This window comes from Crassostrea angulata, chromosome 2 (assembly GCF_025612915.1).
Source record: "Crassostrea angulata isolate pt1a10 chromosome 2, ASM2561291v2, whole genome shotgun sequence".
Taxonomy (NCBI): domain Eukaryota; kingdom Metazoa; phylum Mollusca; class Bivalvia; order Ostreida; family Ostreidae; genus Magallana; species Magallana angulata.
The window spans coordinates 80738507-80747209 of record NC_069112.1 but is presented as its reverse complement, the minus strand read 5'-3'; the positions used below and the strand labels follow the sequence as shown (position 1 = coordinate 80747209).

Below are 8703 nucleotides of genomic sequence, written 5' to 3'. Positions count from 1 at the left end.
TTAACACAGTTCTTTTGTATGTAAATTAAGAAAAGTATCTGTGCCCCCCCCCCCCCCCCCCGATGCTACGTGCCTGTAAGCTTTGTTGGTAGAAGAGTATTTCGTGCCATGCTATACATGTAGGCGCTGGCACTATAAAGCACCCCCCCCCACCCTCAAAATGCTCAAAGACAGGGATCCCCCTCTGCCCCCCCCCCCCCCCCCCCCCCCCCCCGATGCTACGTGCCTATGATCTTTGTTGGTAGAAGAGTATGTCGTGTCATGCTACATGTAGGCGCTGGCACGATAATGACAACCCCCCCCCTCCAAAAATGCTCAAAGACAGGGATCCCCACCCCCCCCCGATGCTACGTGCCTATGAGCTTAATTGGTAGAAGAGTATGTCGTGTCATGCTACATGTAGGCGCTGGCACGATAAAGACACCCCCCCCCCCCTCAAAATGCTCAAAGACAGGGATCCGGAGACCAGTATATAGGTCTATAAATGATGGCGTGAATCTGGTATATGCTTATAAATGATTTACAACACGTATACAATGATATGATAATACAATGATAAATAAATATAATCAAAGTGAATGTCGTGTCAAGGTCGGCGTTAGCACGATACCGAACCTCCACAGCTCAAAGAGTGACCACTATCTAGTTCATCAGATTCCCCCCCCCCCCCCCCCCCCCGGTTGTGGATTTAAAAAAAATACCAGGTAAAACATTGAACAATAGCTATTATTTATAATCGACAAACGTCACAAAGCAATAATTATCAAATGCCGGTAATGAAGTTATCGGCCTTTAGTCGTGCACATTTCTTGTTTGACTTTTAATGTACCCCCCCCCCCCCCCCCCAGAATTAGGACTTTCGGGATTTTTGAAAGTCGCCTTTTTTATTTTGCTTGTCAAGATTTTTTAGATACTAATTCAATTTTTTGTATGTAAAATTAAGTCAAATCTTTACTGCGCTAAAGAGGTAAAAAAAAAAAAAAAGCCTCCCTCCCTCCACCCCCCCCCTCCCCCCCGGTGTTACGTACCTGAAACTTGGAGCTACAAATTTGCAGTTACTATCTAAAAGAATGTCGCATAGCGGACCGTAACATATTGTTTATAAACAAAACCCTATCAATATGAGATCGTAGTATTTATACACTGTAGCATACTCTCCTTCAGCATCCGCTGGTTATTTCAGTATACGTAAACATGTTGAGGTTGGGGTTGAGGTTACCAACACCGTAACACTGAACTATGGGTATATGAATATTGGCAGAGAGAGAGAGAGAGAGAGAGAGAGAGAGAGAGAGAGAGAGAGAGAGAGGTGTTTATTACTAAAAAGGTTAATAGTTTGAGTTATCTCCCTTTTTACACGGAGTCATGACATCGCAGTATACATGTAGATAAATAGCTTTCAACTACATGTAGTATATACAGTGACACACCAAGAGATGTCGGACACGTTCTTCTTTGACCAAGGCACGTAGGATCGTTTTTGAGAGTCAGGGAGGAGGACAGACCTACAAACAATTCTAGACATGCAAAACACTGTAACATCGTAATCACGGTATTACTGGTATTCTCATTGAATTACTGTACCTCCTATTAATTTTTACATAGGGGCTTACTTCTATAAACAATAACTAGAGGGAGGAGATTTCCATTGAAGTTGTTATCCTTTGTTTTTTACTAATGTAGATCTAAGAAAAGTTTCCGCTTAAAAAAATGGGGAAGGGGATGGGGGTAGCCCCCCTCCCCCCCCCCCCCACCACCATTTGATGCTACGGGTCTTTAAGCTTTGTTGTTGAAGAGTAGGTCGTGTCATGGTAGGCATTGGCACGATAAAGACCGCCCTTACAATTCTCAAAGACAGGGATCTCGGGTGACCAGTATATAGATCTATAAATGATGGCGCGATTCCAGTGCATGCTTATATAAATGAATTACAACACATATATAATGATATGATAATACAATGATATATGTTATATAAATAAATATATCTAAAGTGAATGTCGTGTCATGGTCGGCGCTGGCACGATACCGAACCTCCACAGCTCAAAGAGTGACCACTATCTAGGTCAACAGCTGATTAAGGTACATCATACTCCGCTTACAAATACCAATAGTATCTGGGCTTTATTCTACGTTTAATACAGGTAGCCTGTTTTAATGAAATGTGTACAGATCAAGAAATATGGCGTTACATTCTCAGTGTCAGCGAGCACCCTGTTTTCATTTTACTTTTAAAAAAATCCTCAGATTTTAAAACACTCAAAGCACGGAATCAGCACCCTGAAGTTTCCTCCCCTCCCCCTTAGTCGACCTCCAACCTACCCAAACCCGGCAAACAAATCCGGCAAACAAATACACCCCCCCTCCCTTCTTAAAAAAAATATTTAGTTCCGTGCATGCCACTTGGTTTTGACAAAAAAATAGGCCAATTTATTCAATTATTTCATACTTTATCAAAGTGCAATAGAAATATATTGGTGATATGTTTCATCGAACCCCTTCTCAGTACCATATATTCAAACAGATTGATTGATTACACACGTTTATTAAATCTCTGTACCTTCTTTATCTTTCTATCAATGCTCTCTATTTGTGTGTATTATTTGTAAATTAGAAAAACGGTCTAGGGAAAAGAAACTCTTTTTTAAGATTATAAGAATCATCGCATAGTCTATCTATATCATGGCATGCGGGGATCTACCCCCCCCCCCCCCGGGAAAAATGAATATTTAATAAATTATCGCAAAAATGTCTCGGACTCCCCCCCCCCCCCCCCCACGCAAACACAGTTATCCTTTGGACCCCCCCCCCCCCCCCCCCCTCCCTGGAAGGTGTCAGGATCGGCGCATACATAGTAATTCTCGGTAATGATTTATTGTTTCTTTAATATCTCTATATATAATGACAATGGCGGTCAGATTTCTAATTTCATTCAATTTTACTATTTTATTATTTGATTTGATTGAAGTGCATATGCCGACTGTTCATGACATTTTGCTTTAAGTGACTTCAGTTCAACAAGTGCGATGTTTGTGCTGCTGAAATAAACACGATTTCCGGTGAATTGATGAAACTTCTTAAACATTGTAAACAAGTGCTTCTGGGAAGGAAGATAAAATATGAGAGGTCTTAAAAATATCAAAACAAATTCTGAATAATGTTACTTAGAAATATGTAGACATATAGGATTGCTTTAGAAGTCATCTGTGGCATGAGTTCCATCTCTTTATACATGACATTTTTGTGTTACAGAAGTAGATCCACCATCACACCCACTGTAAAGAAATTCCTGGACTGGATCCACCTCAACCACTCCGTAAATTCCTGGATCCACCACATCTTCTTCTTTCACTAGGTTTGAAATTTTCATATTATTCATGATGTCGTATTCACACCCCCCCCCCCCGCCCCCTCTTCCCCGCAAACACATAAAAAAAGTTTTCTTTGAGCATATACCGGTAAATAACTGAAATATAAATGAAATTAAATGATTAAGAAAACTATGTTGATGATAAATACATTTATAATTAAATATTCCAATAGCTTTTTATTTTTGAATGATTCATTTTCTGAGGCCAAACCATGGGACCAAAACGACTTGGGGTCGAAACTATAGGATGCCGAAACGACAAGCATCACTGTGACGTATATCGAACAGACGATAGATCAGAGGCAGCAAAATGAAGGATAGTTTTACCCATTTAGATCGATAATGGTTCCCCGTGTAAGAAATGAAAGTACAGGTGTGTTCAAATGCTGTTTATATTGTACAATGGGGTCTACCTGTGGAATTATTTATGCCAGCGAACACGGAACGGAAAGTCTCGAATTTTCTCCAAACCAACTTTGTACAAATGACTACGGGTAAGTTTTTATTTGTGTTTTACATAGATACAGTGGATGAAAGGAAAAAAAGACAAATATGGTCATCAGGCTACATAATTCCTGTTATCTTTGGGCCAGTGTTATGGTATTAAATCATTCTTGAAGTAAATTAATGTGTACTGGTGTCAGATAAAATTTTTGTTAGGGGCCCCTAAAATTGTAAAAACGTTGGGGAGTTGTTTTATGTCAACAAACAACATGTACCGATACATGTAGATCTCAGTGATTTCAGAGTGACCAATCATCAGACAGAACCACTCTGCCCTGGACCCACTGGTGACCTTGGGTGACCCCCAGACCCCTTGATGTAAAATTGGCCCCACTGATGTTTAAAAGATAAATAAATGAAAAAAAGGATTCTTCTTTTGAAAATTTTGTTCACCGGCCAATGTGATTTTAGATCTCATTAATCTAAAATATTAGTACAATTCAATCTTTAAGTTGACAGACTAAACGTTTATGAAAATACATGAATCAATGTTGGCTTTCATTTATATATACGTAGACAGTTTGAAAAAAATATGTGAATTATTGTAAACTGGTGGGCTGTATTGCGCAAGGTTGAATTTCTGAATAGATACATGTAAATTAATGTTTCCATTAAAGCATTTACGTAGGATATTAAACCTCTATGTGCATGTTATATTTAGGTTGAACTTGAGGACAACATCAATATAAATGTTTATGTAAATACATTCATGAATCAATATTGACCTTTATTACTTACATGTACATGTATCTAAGCTGGAAGTTAATATGATATTGTCACTGAAATATTTATTTAGAATATACCAGTTTGTAATATTTTGTGGTCTCTTTACAGGTTCCTGGTGTAATGGGATGCAGTAAACTACCATAATTGACTAAAGAAAGAATATATGTGGTATAGTATTCATGTATTGTTACTATTATTATGTAGCTAAACTCTGTATTTTTAGGTCACCTGAGTCATTCAGGAGACCCATTGCTATCACAAGTTCGTTGTCGTGTGTCATTCATAGACATTATTGTATACATCTCTTAAGTGGGTATGAGGGGAGTAGTCATTGTGTTAGTCCATGGGTAAGAACTGTAAATAATATCAATGTATAGTATATATCGTTTTGAAAGTTCCCATTATACATATACATGTATTTGATAATTAGGTGTGAATTGTGTTTTGATAAAGTTCTAGTCTGTTCTCTACCTGGAGTAAAGAAAAACAGCATTTTACATGTATTTTTATTTTAGTATGTTTTACAGTGCTACCATTGTGGCACATACCTTGCATCATTGTCAAGATAGTGTTATTTAGGTATCAACGGACGTCAAAGAATTTGAGAGAGAGAGGAGAGAGAGAGAGAGAGAGAGAGAGAGAACATGTCATGTTTAATGGAGAAAGTCAGTTATAGTGAGAAAAAGAAAGTCAGAGTACACGTTGCTCAGAAAAGTGAATGAGAGAGAGAGAGAGAGAGAGAGAGAGAGAGAGAGAATGAAAGAGCAATAGGTAGCAAGGGACAGTTTCGGATAAAGTACCCATCAATAATTTTGTAAAATTGAGAATTCCTGTACTTGAAGGCTTATTAGTGTTGCTAAAATTCATGAAATGAGTTTTAATGATTAGGCCAAAAAAAAATATGTGTGTTTCCTATTTCATCAGATATTAAAATAGGGTAGGTGAGCCGGCTTTTTTTTTTTTAATGAGCTTTTCAGGTTTTTTTCCTTTCCTAGCATATGATTTTTCTATACATTAATAAAATGTATTTTACAGGTGGACCAATTGTGAATGGTGACAACTGTTACAGAATTAAAGCTTTCTTAAATCTTAGATTAATTTGGAATGTATACGAAGATTTTATTTTTATGTAAATAGAAAATATAAATATGACAGCCACTATAGATTAACTGAGTATATTGCTCATTTTCACAAATATATTATATTAATAGTAGTTATAAGTTCTATTTTCTTGGTTATCTGATATAACAGTAGACATTAATATCATAACTGTAGGTGTTGATTTCATAAACAGAGGAAATTCTGGTTGATCAGACGAGAGCCTTTCAATAATTTAAAAAAAAAATGATTACATCATTAATGGTTTAAGACTAATTTTTAAAATTTCATTTGCAACTGAAATGCAGCATTTTAAAATCATATTTATAATGTGAATGATTGTTAGGCCTATTCAAAGACTTAAGATGTCTGCAGTCTCCACACCCAGAAATATAAAAAAAACTTTGCTTCTGCTTTTTTCATGTACATCTTTATATTAATTTTGAACACATTACTGCCCTAAAAAAAACTATTTTTTGCATTGATAATTTAGCTAAAATAACCAAGGATAACTTTCATCCATGCTGTCAATCTGCACTTAGAAATCTTTAAAACGCTTTGATAAGTGGTGTTTTCTATTCAATTGTTACAAGCGTTTTTTAAACTCTGATTTGTAAAGACTCTATTGTTTAAACCAATTACGGTTGATAATCTGGATTTGGAATTAAAAATAGGGTCGGTCGGGAAACCGGAAACACACATATTTTTTTTTTGCCTTATTATTAATTAGAGGGATGTATCTTGTCGAAATTGATATGCAATATGTAGGCCCCATATTTTAGGTACATAAAAATGAGATTCAGAAATAAAATGCGAAACCTGCGGCTATGACTGTTGTGTTGACTTTACACAGTGAAAATGCAAGTTACAGACGGGAGGGTAAATAACACGAAAAGTAGGTGGATGGGACATTATAAACTATACACCAGTAAGTTTCTGACATGTGATGGTGCAACATGCACATGGTACAGAAGGTCAACCCTTTGCAGGAATTGGCTGGGGGAGGTCTAAAAAGCTGAAAAATCATGAAAAATTAGCAAAATATGAAAGGGTCAAAATCTCAAAAAATCCAGTATGTAGAGAATTTTACAGGTTTTGACTAGTAATTTTCTTCAGAAATTAGTGATTGGCCTCATGAAGAGTAAATTAAAGGTATTTGTGCTGAATGGGAACTGAGGAAATTCTAGTTACAGAGTTCCGAAGACACACGTTCCCCGACTACAATGAAATGTATTAAAAAAAACTGTCCTGTGCCACTTTCAAGACTACATGGCATTTTCAGATTTCTCATTGAACTGTAATTTTGAATGGATTTTGTACCATAAGTACATTTGTAGTATATTTTGGTAAAATGGATGATTTTGTTGGTTATATATGTCATTACATGATTTATTATCTATAATATACAAGGGGAGTAACTCCCTTTTAAATGTGTAAAATGACTACCACTAGAGTAAATTGGCTTAGAAAGTAGGTATTTCCTATCCTGATGACAATTAATAGGCTTACGTTAATTACCGAGATAAGAATTAATACTGTTAAACAGTTTTGATCAATTGAATCATTTAAATTATAAATTTGCAGCAATTTTGCTGTCCGATTTCATGAAATATTTAATAACATTAAGCAACCTGACTTATATAACCCAATTTTTTAAAAACAGCATATTTTTCTTTCAAATAAAATTCACATGTAGACAAATGCAATTATCAAAATATATATGTCAAACAATTCAAGTTTTTTCCTCCTACCCAAAAGTGATATTTTAGATATATTTACAGAATTCAAAAAGCCACCCCCTCTTTCCAATTGTCTCCATTACCATTACATGTTGGATATGTAAATGTACATTTGACCTTGAAATAACATCTGCTATAATAATTACTCTTGAAATGATCAAGAAACAACAAATTTTTACCCTTTTATTGTATATATGCATCAAAAATGTAGAGAAACATGTAAAATTTGAACATTTTTCATGGAATTCTCATCTGTCCCAAGGTACCCGGGTGTGTTTGAATTTCATTTTAATTAAGAGCAGACATCACACTTGTAGGTTTTACTATTTTAGCAAAGTTAAAAGGAGACTAGAACCCAGAATAGATAAGATATTCACTAAATATGATTATAGGCTTATTGTTTCATGAAAACAAGAAATCACGTGTATGGCGGCATGCCTTTTTGTGAATAAGAATGTTACATTTCATCCATTTACCAAGAAAATATCAATTTTCAATATCAGCGATGGTTGTTTTCAAATATATGTGAGAAATGACTCCAGGGAATTGCCACAAGTTTCATAATATTAGGTTAAATCTGATAAAGAGAATAACTTGCAAATAACATCATCAGATAAGGACTTCCTGCAAATATGCACATCTACCGGTATTCCTATGTTAACCACACAATGTTTTTTGAGTAATTAGAGAAAAATCAATATCCGAAAAAAATAAATATTTCTGCAATGGGGTATCGAACCGAGAACCCCAAGATTTGTAGGTGAGAGTGTAGCCACTACGATATTTCGCTTGCTACTTGATAGAAGGTAAAATTTGTTGAATTGTGTAGTCAATTTGGATGATGATAGAAAGAAGAAATGGAGCGTTCTTCCGTCCATCTGAAGTTGATACCCAATGTTGTGAAACCTTTAGAATAGATAGGCGCCTATAGTGATTGGTTGAGAGAACAGTATTTGTTCATCAGTTTATTAATAAAATCAGTGCTGTTTGTAAACAATGTGGCCGTATAGCGTTGACTAAGAAAAAAAACAAGCCAGGTCAAACTCTGGTCGCCAGCGGGTATTTGAAGGTGTGGAATGTCACGTCGGCTCAACTGATGCACATTCTCCTGTTGATTTGAAATGCATGTGCTTAGAAATCTATTAACTGTCATGCATTTGTGGATTACAAGTAGGAAAATCTTAACTGAATTAAGGCCAGTCATGTATTTCAGCCAAGTCGGTAAAGAAACAAACTGGAAGAAATGTAAAAACAGATATTTAGTGA

The 8703-nt window shown here is 35.9% G+C and overlaps 2 protein-coding genes across 7 annotated transcripts in view; both read left to right on the top strand.

Annotated features, from left to right (window-relative positions):
• Positions 1–8703, top strand: part of LOC128171010 (uncharacterized) — a 555905-nt gene that overhangs the window by 460411 nt on the left and 86791 nt on the right. The gene's annotated exons all lie outside the window — the stretch shown is intronic.
• LOC128171024 (uncharacterized) overlaps positions 1–8703 on the top strand; it is a 55385-nt gene that overhangs the window by 40807 nt on the left and 5875 nt on the right. For all 3 annotated transcript variants that reach the window (XR_008241981.1, XM_052836788.1, XM_052836786.1), the window contains exons 9-10: positions 3253–3355; positions 3575–4768. The gene's annotated coding sequence lies outside the window, so the exon portion shown is untranslated. The remainder of the gene's footprint in view (positions 1–3252; positions 3356–3574; positions 4769–8703) is intronic.